Raw genomic sequence first — 14892 nt, forward strand, 5'->3', positions numbered from 1 at the left:
GACGTCCAGGAAGACCGGTGCTCGTGTGTACGGCCCTGCAAGAGGACATGGCATAGTTAAGTATTACATGTTTTCATAGAATTAGGCTGGGACTGACTAATGTCATTGGCGTGGTAGGACGTTACAGATTTGTGATGTTCCATTTATAGCTTTAACTGAACGTACGGTTTCCTTTGTGTACCTGTGACATTGTCAGCAGGGATGATCACAATCTCTTGGTTGATGGTAGGGTGCTTGACGTGTGTTTTGTTAACATCCTGAGTGATATTGCTGGAAGGGGTCGGGGCATTTTGTGAGTGGTGGCTGCTTTTACATGCAGGGCTTCAGTCCGTTTCTGTGGTGTATAGGCTCGGTGTGTGGCTCTTTTGGTTTCTGTGACTGGGTCGGTGGCTGAGATTATACTTGGGGTGGCTGTGAAGTTCATTGTTTCAGGAACCGGGGACTTTCCTGGTTCTGTTGGCTTATGCCTGGTTGGGTTCTTCTACCATCTGTTGTCCTTTCTGTTTATGTCGTGGTCGGTGGTTGCGGGGACCTAGACCATTACATAATTCGCCTTGTGTCGTATCTTGGAGTCCCGAACTAAGACAAAGGCACAGGGCCAGAAAGGAAGGCAGGTGGTTGGAGATCCTAAGTAGTTATGAGCTAACAGAACCAGGGAAATCCCTGATCTCGGGAGCATTGAACTTTGAGGTTTCTTCGAATGTAATCCCGGCCATCGACATAGCCACAGAGATTGAATTAGTCATGCATCCGGGAATGTATACCGCAGAAACAGGCTGGAGCGCTGTGTGCAGAAGTAGTCGTTGCTCTCGAGATGTCTCGACCCCTCACCAGCAACAAAACTCAGGGTGTCATCAAAATGGACTTAACACCTTGCCATCCGTCAAGAGATCATGATTCTCTCGGCTGATAATGCTTCAGGTAGACAGAGGGGATGGTACATTTCTAGGCTGAACCTAGAACTGAAATGACAATCACAAATCAAGTCAACTTCCTGTCATGCCCCCAGCAGTCTGTAGATGAAATTCTTGTTAAGTGATCTTTTACATATAGTCTTATTTTTGTCTCATCTATTTGCATTTTTTTATATTTAGTAGATGTTGATATTGCCCATTTATGGTATGGAGGGTTGAGCTTTTGTAGCCTCCTATAAAGTCCTATTGAAATTTCGGCTACTTATATAAAGGCTTAGGCTGACGTTGGAACGCACACATACACACAAACTAATGCAGACACACACACACACACACACACACACACACACACACACACACACACACACACATGTGGCGTCGCGGCACAGTAGCAGGGTGTTTGGCCCCAGAACCCAGAGATACAGAGTTCGAATCCGGGGTTCCCTGATCTGTCCCTTTGACGTTGTGTCCTTAGGAAAGGTACTTAACACGACTTTCCTCACTTCACTCAAGTGTAGATGAGTACCTAGCTTCGGTTGGGGACGTCCCTCGGATAGGACGTTAAATGGAGGTCCCGTGTTTGAGGAGAGCCACACCTCGAGCACGTTAAAGAACCCACCGCACTTATCTTCCCGGTGTGCGTGGTTCAAAACCTACAGTCCTATGGCGCGCGATAACACACAACACAAACACACTAACACATTAACAACTATCTGACAGATGACTTAAGCCTTAAGCTGCAAAATAACTTTCTTAAAGACTTCATTAGTCCAAAAAGGTTTCAAGCAACTACCGCTCTACCATGTGCTGACAGTATCAACATCTTTGCATACATTTTAGCAAAGTAAGCATTTTTTGCTTAGTAAGGATTAGTTATTGGGTCCCAAACTGGCACTTTATGGATGTTCCCTCTCCCCACATTACCAGTTATCAAGTGTCACCACAACCGGGGCTTCGCGACGAACCTGAAGAAGACAACTCCCGGACCAGTACCAAGACGTCACCGAGACCATCTTTGAAGACATGCAGTTTTTGTTTTGAAGGTGAGAGTAGTCAGGGACATTTTTTTTTATTAGTGTTCAGTTAGGTAGGAGTCATTCTGCAGTTTAATCCTTTAAATTGCAATTCGAGCCTCCTTATCCAACTTTTTTTCAGCTGACTCATTGTGTTGGGCAATCTACTGGATGATCTTCCATACACTTGAAATATCAAAGATATCTAAGCTAGGACTAGAACCTAACTAGTGTTTCCTCTGGTACTTTCAAGCATCTTTGATTTCGCAGCGTCTTATGTTTCAATCTTGATGTGCACCATGGAAAATTAGGTGAACGAACAAAGTTCTCACAAACATCTTGACATTCGGATCAAATGTCCTAATGCCTTTTACCTTTTTCTCTTTACAACATAGGACTGGAACGGACACGTGAATACTGAGCTGAGGGACAAATGCTGCTTGAAATCACAGACATATGACAAGGTATTGTACTGTAAAGTGTAAAAGCAGACTCAGGTTCAGTAATTGCCAACACAATTCAGATTTTAATCAAAGGACAAGTCTTTGTCAATGAATGATATATTCCTTTGTGTTGGCAAGTTTAAGTTAACCAGACTTTTAATTTCTGAATCTGAACAATGCTTACTGGGAAGGTCTTTGTCTCTAACTTGCTTGTCTGATTGAGAATTGAATGGCAGGATGTGAATATCATGTATTTCTGTCAGCTGATGCATTTCTTTTTTCTCCTGATATCGCAGAAATGTCTGGATGGACGTGTGTTACTCCAATCCGGGCCTGGGTAAGGGAGGTGCCAAGCACCACCATCACTGAAGGTGCTATGTGACAACATCCAGTACATCACAAAGCCAAGGAGCTGTCAAGCGAATCTACCAGCTTATCTACTAGAGCAGTCGTTCTTTTCTTAAGGTGAGACGTACAGTAAGGTCAACAATTAAACACGCTTGCAACCTTCAGGATATTTAATTGTCTTTGGTTTCGCAGCGCTTTACTCTCTTAGTATGGACATTTCTCGGTAAACGAAATGTGTGCTTGAAAACGTCCTGACTTATAATCAAATGTCTAAGTTAATACATTGTCTTTTTCTTTTCCAACTTAGGACTGGATGAACAGTATGGGTGTGAGGCAGCTGATACGTACGTGCAAATACCCTGGCCCTGCTGCAGAATTCAAAACTGAAGGGATTGGAGGAGTATAAAAGGGGACTGCGGGATCAGCATCTGTGAGTAGATCCTGTATAACTTACTCCAACCTGAACCAGCTATTTTTGAGAAGTTCAGGCCATTGTCACTGACGTTAACTGTCATTGTGTTTGTGAGGGTAATCCAATGCCCTTCGGTTGTACTTGATTGGATGATCTTCCATACACTTATAACATCAAAGATATCCTAGTAAAAGCTAAGGGCTAGAAGCTAACTGGCGTTTCCTCGAGTACGTTCAAGTGTCTTTGATTTCGCAGCGTTTTACGTTTTCATTTTAATGTGTTTCATGGGAATTCAGGTGAACGAACAAAGTACTCACAAACATCCTGACATTCGGATCAAATGTCCTAATGGCTTTTACCTTTTTCTCTTTACAACATAGGACTGGAACGGACCCGTGAATACTGAGCTGAGGGACAAATGCTGCTTGAAATCACAGACACATGACAAGGTATTGTACCGTATAGTCTGAAAGCAGACTCAGGTTCAGTAATATTTCCATCACAACCCAGATTTTGATTAAAGGACAAGTCTTTTTCAATGAGTGCTTTATTCCTTTGTGTTGTTGGCAAGTTTAAGTTTACCGGACTGTTTTAATTTCTGAACCTGAACAATGCTTTAGGGGAAAATCTTTGTCTCTTATACTTGATTGTGAATTGAATGGAGGATGTAAATATTTTTTTTTCTGTCAGCTGATGTATGTCTTTTTTCTGCTGATATCGCAGAAATGTCTGGATGGACGTGTGCTACTCCGATCCGGGGCTGAGTAAGGAAAGTGCCAAGCACCACCATCACTGAAGGTGCTATGTGACAACATCCAGTACATCACAAAGCCAAGGAGCTGTCAAGCGAATCTACCGGCTTATTTACAAGAGCTGCTGTTCTTTTCTTAAGGTGAGACGGACAGCAAGGTCATGAATTGAACATCATTGTAACCTTCAGGATATTCAATTGTCTTTGGTTTCGCAGCTCATTACTCTCTACTTATGAACTCTACTTCGTTTCCCGGTTAACGAAATGTTTGCTTGAAAACGTCCTGACTTATAATCAAATTTATTTTTCTTTTCCAACTTAGGACTGGATGAACAGTTAAGGTGTAAAGCAGTGCACGTGCCCCGGCCCTGCTGCAGAATTCCAAACTGAAGGGATTGGAGGAATAAACAAGGAGACTGTTGGATTAGCACCTGTGAGTAGATCTTGTACAACTTATTCCAACCTGAACCAGCTATTTTTGACAAGTTCAGGCCATTGTCACTGACGTTAACTGTCATTGTGTTTGTGGGGGATATCCAATTCCCTTCGGTTCTACTTGACTGGATGATCTTCCATACACTTATAACATCAAAGATATACTAGTAGAAGCTAAGTACTAGAACCTAACTGGCGTTTCCTCGAGTACGTTCGAGTGTCTTTGATTTCGCAGCGTTTTACGTTTTCATTTTAATGTGTTTCTCATGGGAAATGAAGTGAACGAACAAAATACTCACAAACTTCCTGACATGCTGATCAAAGGTCCTAATGCATTCTATCTTTTTCTCTTTACAACTTAGGACTAGAAGAGACACGTGAATAGAATGAGCTGATGTGATGGACATATGCAGCTTCCGCAGATATGACAAGGTATTGTACTGTATTGATCTGTATTGTGTGAAAGCAGACTCGGGGTTGGTACTTGTCATCACAATCCAGATTTTAATTAAAGGACAAGTCTTTAATTTGTCAATGAATGATTTAAATCCTTTGTGTTGGCAAGTTTACCAGACTATTTTAATTTATGAACCTGAACAATGCTTTAGGGGAACATCTCTGTCTCTTTTACTTGCTTGTCTGATTGTGAATTGAATGCAGGATGTGAATATCATGGTTGGACTTTGTCAGCTGATACATGTCTTTTTTTCTGCTGATATCGCAGAAATGTCTGGATGGACGTGTGCTACTCCGATCCGGGACTGAGTAAGGAAAGTGCCAAGCACCACCATCACTGAAGATGCTATGTGACAACATCCAGTACATCACAAAGCCAGCAAGGAGGTGTCAAGCGAATCTACCGGCTTATTTACAAGAGCTGCTGTTGTTTTCTTAAGGTGAGACTGACAGCAAGGTTGAGAATTGAACACGCTTGTAACCTTCAGGATATTCAATTGTCTTTGGTTTCGCAGCGCAGTACTCTCTACTAATGAACTCTTCTTATGAACCACTGACATTCCCCGGTTAACGAAATGTTTGATTGAAAACGTCCTGACTTGTAATCAAATGTATTTTTCTTTTCCAACTTAGGACTGGATGAACGGTTAAGGTGTGAAGCAGTGCACGTGCCCCGGCCCTGCTGCAGAATTCCAAACTGAAGGGATGGGAGGAACAAACAAGGAGACTGCTGGATTAGCACCTGTGAGTAGATCCTGTACAACTTACCCCAACCTTATCAGACTACCAAGTTCAGGCCATGGTCACTGCTGTTAAACAGTTCAATTTTGCTAGTATCATCACCTTTGATCACTTAAGAACAGTTTGACCAATTTTAGGTGACATATTTGTGTCACAGGCATTTAAACTTCTTCTACTGCATGACTTCTGTCACCTTTTCCAATTTCTGGCAGTCAATAAGGCAACCTTCTGCCTTTTTCAAAATATTGCAAGCAAAAAAAAACATTAGTCTCCCTCATCTTAATTGATTGTAATATCACTTTCTTGCAGTTACAAGAAGCTGACATCTCTCAGCAGAGTCCAGGATCTTATTGATGCCATCAAACCCAGATCAACTTCATCGTACGCCATCTCCACGGTGACATCCAGAATGACCGGTGCTCGTGTGTACGCCCTGCCAGAGGACCTGAAATTGCTAAGTGTTTACATCATTGCAGAGTTGGGCTGGGACTGACTTGTCTTGGGGTGATAGGAAGTTACTTATTTTGTGATGTTGCATTTATAGCTTTAACTGAACGTACGATTCCCTTTGTGTACCTGAGGCGTTGTCGGCAGGGATGATCACAATCTCTGGGTTGATGGTAGGGTGCTTGACGTGTGTTTTGTTGACATCCTGAGTGATATTGCTGGAAGGGGTTGGGGCATTTTGTGAGTGGTGGCTGCTTTTACATGCAGGGCTTCAGCCCGTTTCTGTGGTGTATAGGCTCGGTGTGTGGCTCTTTTGGTTTCTGTGACTGGGTCGGTGGCTGGGATTATACTCGGGGTGGCTGCGCAGTTCATTGTTTCAGAGAACGGGGACTTTCCTGGTTCTGTTAGTTTATGACTGCTTGGGGTTTTCTACTATCTGTTGTCCTTTCTGTTTATGTAGTGGTCGGTGGTTGCGGGGACCTAGACCATTACATAATTCGCCTTGTGTCGTATCTTGGAGTCCCGAACTAAGACAACGGCACAGGGCCAGAAAAGAAGGCAGGTGGTTGGAGATCCTAAGTAGTTATGAGCTAACAGAACCAGGGAAATCCCTGATCTCGGGAGCATTGAACTTTGCGGTTTCTTCGAATGTAATCCCGGCCATCGGCATAGCCACAGAGATTGAATTAGTCATGCATCCGGGAATGAATACCGCAGAAACAGGCTGGAGCGCTGTGTGCAGAAGTAGTCGTTGCTCTCGAGATGTCTCGACCCCTCACCAGCAACAAAACTCAGGGTGTCATCAAAATGGACTCAACACCTTGCCATCCGTCAAGAGATCATGATTCTCTCGGCTGATAATGCTTCAGGTAGACAGAGGGGATGGTACATTTCTAGGCTGAACCTAGAACCGAAATGACAATCACAAATCAAGTTAACTTCCTGTCATGCCCCCAGCAATCTGTAGATGAAGTTCTCGTTAATGACAGTTTTGGTCTATGCGGCGTACTGTATTAAAGCACCCGTAGTCAAATGATGTACTGTACTGCAATGGCATCTAGAATTAGATCTAAAACCTTTAAACATAAGATGTTACACATCGATTTGCTTGTTACATTCATTACAAAAAGGTCTTTTGTTCTCCATTGGCCTTTATAATGCGTGTATTTTGTGTGGCTTTTCTAGTATAAGACTGGCCACCTCAATTGTACTTGAAAGCAAAATACATTAGCTTTGAGATCAAACGTTTTCTTCCTCAGTTGTTTCAGTTGTAGTGCAATTTGTGCCTTTTTCTAACACATTGTACACTTTGCATTCCTCTGTTGTCAACAATTGCAATCAAATAAACAGTTTAAAACCAGGTTTATGGTTTGTTTCACATTTGATTTTGAAAGAAAATGGATAGAATTTCTCCCTTCCCAACCTCCAACTGGCATGGATGGATGTTCCCTCCCCCATATCCTCACTCTGATGTGAAATGGATTTCCCTCTCTCTCCAAGCTGACCTTGAATGTATGGTCCCTCGCTGCTAGCTTCTGTAGTCTGTCCATTCTTTCCCAGATCGCTTAGCCCCTTGTAGAATGGATTGTCTCGACCTTTCAACACCCTCAACCCCATGTGAAAGAGATGGCCCCTCCCAGACAGACGGCTGTACAGTACAGTTTCTATTTCACATTGTTTCTTCTTCACCACACCACACCCTAACCTTAAATGGATAGTCCTCCCTCCCCACACCCTCATCCGTATGTAAAATGGATGGTCCCTCTCTACCCAGAACTGGTTGGTCCCTCACTCCCTCCTCTAAAGATGTGCATGCAGTGTTTATTCGTGATACATATTTGGTAGTGGGTAGGAATTGATGAGACCTCCAAATAATTAGATTTTGGCCCCTAGTGACTTAATAAGGTACTGCAGCGGAGCTTCCTGTTTTGATACTTCGTGTTCTGTACATGCTATGGTCGTGATTCTTGAGTGGTAGATACAGCTCTTTGGAAGGATATCAAGTCGTGTAGGTTTGGGTCCCCTAGAACTGCAGGAACAGGTTTTCTTTCAGAATTTGAAAGGAAATACTCAAGAAGGGGTTGACATATGGTCATAATTTTGGGTGTGTAGATAGCTTGATAGTGTTATGTGAATGTGAACATCGTTGACTAAACAATATGCCAATGAGGACAGCAATCCCGGGGGACTTTGGCCATAGAGGGTAACATTCGCAGCCGCAGTTGCAATATTATAGCCTCTCTCCGTAGCCGACTCCCTTCATACAATTGACTCTATTTGGCCAATTTCTACAATTTTCCTATCAACCCGCGGAGGCCGGTAGAGCCTTAGATAAGACTACTGACGGGGGATGTTCTATAATGCTTTAAGTATGGGGTGGGGGGGCGTAAGTTTGGTCAGCTATTACTTCGTAACCATGAATGAGAAAGTAAAGGGGTTTCATTTCCTCAAATGCCCGCCAAGTTTCCTATCGTTTGAATGTAAAGTTTGAACATTCTGATAAAGAGATTGAATTTTAGACCGGAGCACTGAATTGGTCTATAATGCTTTATAAGTATGGGGTGGGGGGCGTAACTTTGGTCAGCTAGTACTTCCTAACCATGAATGAGAAAGTAGAGTGATTTCATTTCCTCAAATGCCCTCCAAGTGCCCTATCGTTTGAATGTAAAGTTTGAACATTCTGATAAAGAGATTGAATTTTAGACCGGAGCACTGTATTGGTCTATAATGCTTTATAAGTATGGGGTGGGGGGCGTAACTTTGGTCAGCTATTACTTCCTAACCATGAATGAGAAAGTAAAGTGATTTCATTTCCTCAAATGCCCGCCAAGTGCCCTATCGTTTGAATGTAAAGTTTGAACATTCTGATAAAGAGATTGAATTTTAGACCGGAGCACTGAATTGGTCTATAATGCTTTATAAGTATGGGGTGGGGGGCGTAACTTTGGTCAGCTATTACTCCCTAACCATGAATGAGAAAGTAAAGTGATTTCATTTCCTCAAATGCCCTCCAAGTGCCCTATCGTTTGAATGTAAAGTTTGAACATTCTGATAAAGAGATTGAATTTAAGACCGGAGCAATGAATTGGTCTATTATACTTTATAAGTATGGGGTGGGGGGCGTAACTTTGGTCAGCTATTACTCCCTTACCATGAATGAGAAAGTAAAGTGATTTCATTTCCTCAAATACCCGCCAAGTGCCCTATCGTTTGAATGTAAAGTTTGAACATTCTGATAAAGAGATTGAATTTTAGACCGGAGCACTGAATTGGTCTATAGTGCTTTATAAGTATGGGGTGGGGGGCGTAACTTTGGTCAGCTATTACTACCTAACCATGAATGAGAAAGTAAAGTGATTTCATTTCTTCAAATGCCCGCCAAGTGCCCTATCATTTGAATGTAAAGTTTGAACATTCTGATAAAGAGATTGAATTTTAGACCGGAGCACTGAATTGGTCTATAATGCTTTAAAAGTATGGGGTGGGGGGCGTAACTTTGGTCAGCTATTACTACCTAACCATGAATGAGAAAGTAAAGTGATTTCATTTCCTCAAATACCCGCCAAGTGCCCTATCGTTTGAATGTAAAGTTTGAACATTCTGATAAAGAGATTGAATTTTAGACCGGAGCACTGAATTGGTCTATAATGCTTTATAAGTATGGGGTGGGGGGCGTAACTTTGGTCAGCTATTACTACCTAACCATGAATGAGAAAGTAAAGTGATTTCATTTCCTCAAATGCCCACCAAGTGCACTATCGTTTGAATGTAAAGTTTGAACATTCTGATAAAGAGATTGAATTTTAGACCGGAGCACTGAATTGGTCTATAATGCTTTATAAGTATGGGGTGGGGGGCGTAACTTTGGTCAGTTAGTACTTCCTAACCATGAATGAGAAAGTAAAGTGATTTCATTTCCTCAAATGCCCGCCAAGTTTCCTATCGTTTGAATGTAAAGTTTGAACATTCTGATAAAGAGATTGAATTTTAGACCGGAGCACTGAATTGGTCTATAATGCTTTATAAGTATGGGGTGGGGGGCGTAACTTTGGTCAGCTATTACTCCCTAACCATGAATGAGAAAGTAAAGTGATTTCATTTCCTCAAATGCCCTCCAAGTGCCCTATCGTTTGAATGTAAAGTTTGAACATTCTGATAAAGAGATTGAATTTAAGACCGGAGCACTGAATTGGTCTATAATACTTTATAAGTATGGGGTGGGGGGCGTAACTTTGGTCAGCTATTACTCCCTAACCATGAATGAGAAAGTAAAGTGATTTCATTTCCTCAAATACCCGCCAAGTGCCCTATCGTTTGAATGTAAAGTTTGAACATTCTGATAAAGAGATTGAATTTTAGACCGGAGCACTGAATTGGTCTATAATGCTTTATAAGTATGGGGTGGGGGGCGTAACTTTGGTCAGCTATTACTTCCTAACCATGAATGAGAAAGTAAAGTGATTTCATTTCCTCAAATGCCCACCAAGTGCACTATCGTTTTAATGTAAAGTTTGAACATTCTGATAAAGAGATTGAATTTTAGACCGGAGCACTGAATTGGTCTATAATAATTTATAAGTATAGGGTGGGGGGCGTAACTTTGGTCAGCTATTACTTCCTAACCATGAATGAGAAAGTAAAGTGATTTCATTTCCTCAAATGCCCGCCAAGTTTCCTATCGTTTGAATGTAAAGTTTGAACATTCTGATAAAGAGATTGAATTTTTGACCGGAGCACTGAATTGGTCTATAATGCTTTATACGTATAGGGTGGGGGGCGTAACTTTGGTCAGCTATTACTTCCTAACCATGAATGAGAAAGTAAAGTGATTTCATTTCCTCAAATGCCCGCCAAGTTTCCTATCGTTTGAATGTAAAGTTTGAACATTCTCATAAAGAGATTGAATTTTAGACCGGAGCACTGAATTGGTCTATAATGCTTATAAGTATTGGGTGGGGGGCGTAAGTTTGGTCAGCTATTACTCCCTAACCATGAATGAGAAACTAAAGCGATTTCATTTCCTCAAATACCCGCCAAGTGCCCTATCGTTTGAATGTAAAATTTGAACATTCTGATAAAGAGATTGAATTTTAGACCGGAGCACTGAATTGGTCTATAATGCTTTATAAGTATGGGGTGGGGGCGTAACTTTGGTCATCTATTACTTCCTAACCATGAATGAGAAAGTAAAGTGATTTCATTTCCTCAAATGCCCGCCAAGTTTCCTATCGTTTGAATGTAAAGTTTGAACATTCTGATAAAGAGATTGAATTTTAGACCGGAGCACTGAATTGGTCTATAATGCTTTATAAGTATGGGGTGGGGGGCGTAACTTTGGTCAGCTATTACTCCCTAACCATGAATGAGAAAGTAAAGTGATTTCATTTCCTCAAATGCCCGCCAAGTTTCCTATCGTTTGAATGTAAAGTTTGAACATTCTGAGAAAGAGATTGAATTTAAGACCGGAGCACTGAATTGGTCTATAATGCTTATAAGTATGGGGTGGGGGGCGTAACTTTGGTCAGCTATTACTTCCTAACCATGAATGAGAAAGTAAAGTGATTTCATTTCCTCAAATGCCCGCCAAGTTTCCTATCGTTTGAATGTAAAGTTTGAACATTCTGATAAAGAGATTGAATTTTTGACCGGAGCACTGAATTGGTCTATAATGCTTTATAAGTATGGGGTGGGGGGCGTAACTTTGGTCAGCTATTACTCCCTAACCATGAATGAGAAAGTATAGTGATTTCATTTCCTCAAATGCCCTCCAAGTGCCCTATCGTTTGAATGTAAAGTTTAAACATTCTGATAAAGAGATTGAATTTTAGACCGGAGCACTGAATTGGTCTATAATACTTTATAAGTATGGGGTGGGGGGCGTAACTTTGGTCAGCTATTACTCCCTAACCATGAATGAGAAACTAAAGCGATTTCATTTCCTCAAATACCCGCCAAGTGCCCTATCGTTTGAATGTAAAATTTGAACATTCTGATAAAGAGATTGAATTTTAGACCGGAGCACTGAATTGGTCTATAATGCTTTATAAGTATGGGGTGGGGGCGTAACTTTGGTCAGCTATTACTTCCTAACCATGAATGAGAAAGTAAAGTGATTTCATTTCCTCAAATGCCCGCCAAGTTTCCTATCGTTTGAATGTAAAGTTTGAACATTCTGATAAAGAGATTGAATTTTTGACCGGAGCACTGAATTGGTCTATAATGCTTTATAAGTATGGGGTGGGGGGCGTAACATTGGTCAGCTATTACTCCCTAACCATGAATGAGAAACTAAAGCGATTTCATTTCCTCAAATACCCGCCAAGTGCCCTATCGTTTGAATGTAAAATTTGAACATTCTGATAAAGAGATTGAATTTTAGACCGGAGCACTGAATTGGTCTATAATGCTTTATAAGTATGGGGTGGGGGCGTAACTTTGGTCATCTATTACTTCCTAACCATGAATGAGAAAGTAAAGTGATTTCATTTCCTCAAATGCCCGCCAAGTGCCCTGTCGTTTGAATGTAAAGTTTGAACATTCTGATAAAGAGATTGAATTTTAGACCGGAGCACTGAATTGGTCTATAATGCTTTATAAGTATGGGGTGGGGGGGCGTAACTTTGGTCAGCTATTACTCCCTAACCATGAATGAGAAAGTAAAGTGATTTCATTTCCTCAAATACCCGCCAAGTTTCCTATCGTTTGAATGTAAAGTGTGAACATTCTGATAAAGAGATTGAATTTTAGACCGGAGCACTGAATTGGTCTATAATGCTTTATAAGTAAGGGGTGGGGGGCGTAACTTTGGTCAGATTACTTCCTAACCATGAATGAGAAAGTAAAGTGATTTTATTTCCTCAAATGCCCGCCAAGTGCCTTATCGTTTGAATGTAAAGTTTTAACGCGACATAAGGAATATAGATAAGCAAAAATGCCGGGGGGGGGGGGGGCTGCATGGCTTTCTATCCTTAATACTGCTGACTAACATACAGAACATTCTATTGGCCTAAAATGCCTGTAGACAAATACCTGTGCAATTCCTAGAATATTTGCAAACTACACACAATACTATATCATTTGGCTCGCCAAAAAATGATACGCAAGCATTATTTGCTTTTTATCCTCTTACTTTGTTGGTCTTTTTTTTCGTAGGTTCCTTCTGATTTAAAACATGCCACGTACCACGTTAATCTGTATCAAAAAATAGGAAATAATACTTTTAGTGACAAATATTCATCCACCATTGTTGTACATATAATGTTTAGTTTGCAATGTTTTCAGCTTTTCAGCTTGTTTCGGATTAAGCATGGCAGTAGGTTTCTTTAATATCATCCCATAGTTTAATGATTGTATCATTGCTTCCTCATGTACAGCACTAGTAAAGGAAAGAAATTGATCTCGAACCAGTTAATCTCAAATGGACTCAATGAACAGATGAGCTAATCTTCCACTGGTCGTGACAGAGAAGACAGACGCTATATATAGAATTTACAGATTCATTGTACCGTGGAAATTCCCCTAGCTCTTTTCGACAAGCACGATGAACAGTGGACAACGGCTTAACGTCCCGTTCTAAGGACTGCGACCCTTTCCGGTAGCGCGCATGTCGGGTGAGCGACACAGCCGGGATCGAACCCGGGTTTCTAGTTCCAGAGGCAAGATCGCAAACCACTGGACTAAACACGCTCCCACAAGCAGAGCATGTAAAACAACTATGTACCAACTTTGATCGTCATACATGGACTTGTATCTAATATCAACAGTATATTTCATCTTCTTTACAGTATTGTAAATGATTACCTTAGATCGCATTCATTGACTATAATAATGTGTTGACAAAGTTTCAAAATTTGTTATATATTTTGCATCAGTTTCTTCCATATGGCATGAATTAGCTAATCAATATTGTTGTTTAAGTTCAAATCTATCTAGTAAAAGCTCACCGACAGTTTATGTTTTGCGTTTTCTGCTTGTATTTTGTATTCAACTAACAAAAGATTGTCTTTATTTTATTCAAAATGCAACAGGCAATACATGACCACCAAGGCAGCAGAAGCTGATTTTGGGCGTCTAACACAGCACATACAATTACAATTTTGAAAACTACGCATATATACAAATAAGGTCACTAACGTACACAATGATTTGATAATGATAATTATAGTAATAATAATATAAAAAGAGTGTCAATATGAGACATCTTGTTCAACATTTGCGACATGAATGTAAACGCTCGTTACGTGCAAACTTCATCAAGTAATAAAAATAGAAATGGGTACTCTAGTCGGGCACGATGGAATAATCTAAATATGAGGACTCTAAATCTGAAGACAACAACCCTCCTTGGTCATTCTAATTGTTGTGGTTTATGCATACTCTTCGTCGTCTAACCGATCAGAAACAAAGCATTCCAACCCCTATCGATACCCTTTTTGTGGTACTTATCTGCCAGATTAAGTAAAGCCTAACGCTTAACGCAGCGTCTTCAAATCACCGAAATATTTACCAAGCGATTGTTGTCTGAAAGGATCATATCACAGCTATTTCAAAGCAACATGTCGTTCGACTACTAGTCATGGTATTCTAAATCCGACAGTACAATGGTTACTAGTACACTCATTCTGTATAGAAAACCATTGCATTTATATGGAGTAAAGCTCCGAATATCAGTATCGTAAACTTGTTTAGTAGTTGCTTAACACTATACAAAGTCTTTGCTATAAACAGAACGGACAAGTCTATATCAATGCAGTCAGAAATAGGTAACGTTACATTTACCAGGCTGCGCGGTCAACAATGTAAAACGCTGTTATATTGTTGTCAACATTATCGTTGTTGTTATTGAGTGGGTCGACTACTTCGCAGTCGGGCTGAATTGCGAGGAGCTTACAATTCGAAGGGCTAATTGGGAAGGGTTTGGAGTGTCTAACTC

The 14892-nt window shown here is 40.9% G+C and overlaps 1 long non-coding RNA gene across 2 annotated transcripts; it reads left to right on the plus strand.

Annotated features, from left to right (window-relative positions):
* Positions 1-32: 32 nt before the first annotated feature.
* LOC136447534 (uncharacterized) lies at positions 33-7321 on the plus strand. Of its 2 annotated transcripts, none has more exons than XR_010757736.1 (11): positions 33-1957; positions 2323-2391; positions 2667-2835; positions 3026-3062; positions 3511-3579; positions 3854-4022; positions 4204-4314; positions 4679-4748; positions 5041-5212; positions 5406-5516; positions 5823-7321. It is a non-coding gene; the product is annotated as an uncharacterized lncRNA (long non-coding RNA). The 2 variants fall into 2 exon arrangements; XR_010757735.1 differs by having other exon boundaries at positions 35-1957; positions 3026-3148.
* The last annotated feature ends 7571 nt before the right edge of the window (positions 7322-14892 follow it).

The sequence above is a fragment of the Branchiostoma lanceolatum genome, chromosome 13 (assembly GCF_035083965.1).
Source record: "Branchiostoma lanceolatum isolate klBraLanc5 chromosome 13, klBraLanc5.hap2, whole genome shotgun sequence".
NCBI classification, from domain to species: Eukaryota; Metazoa; Chordata; class Leptocardii; order Amphioxiformes; family Branchiostomatidae; genus Branchiostoma; species Branchiostoma lanceolatum.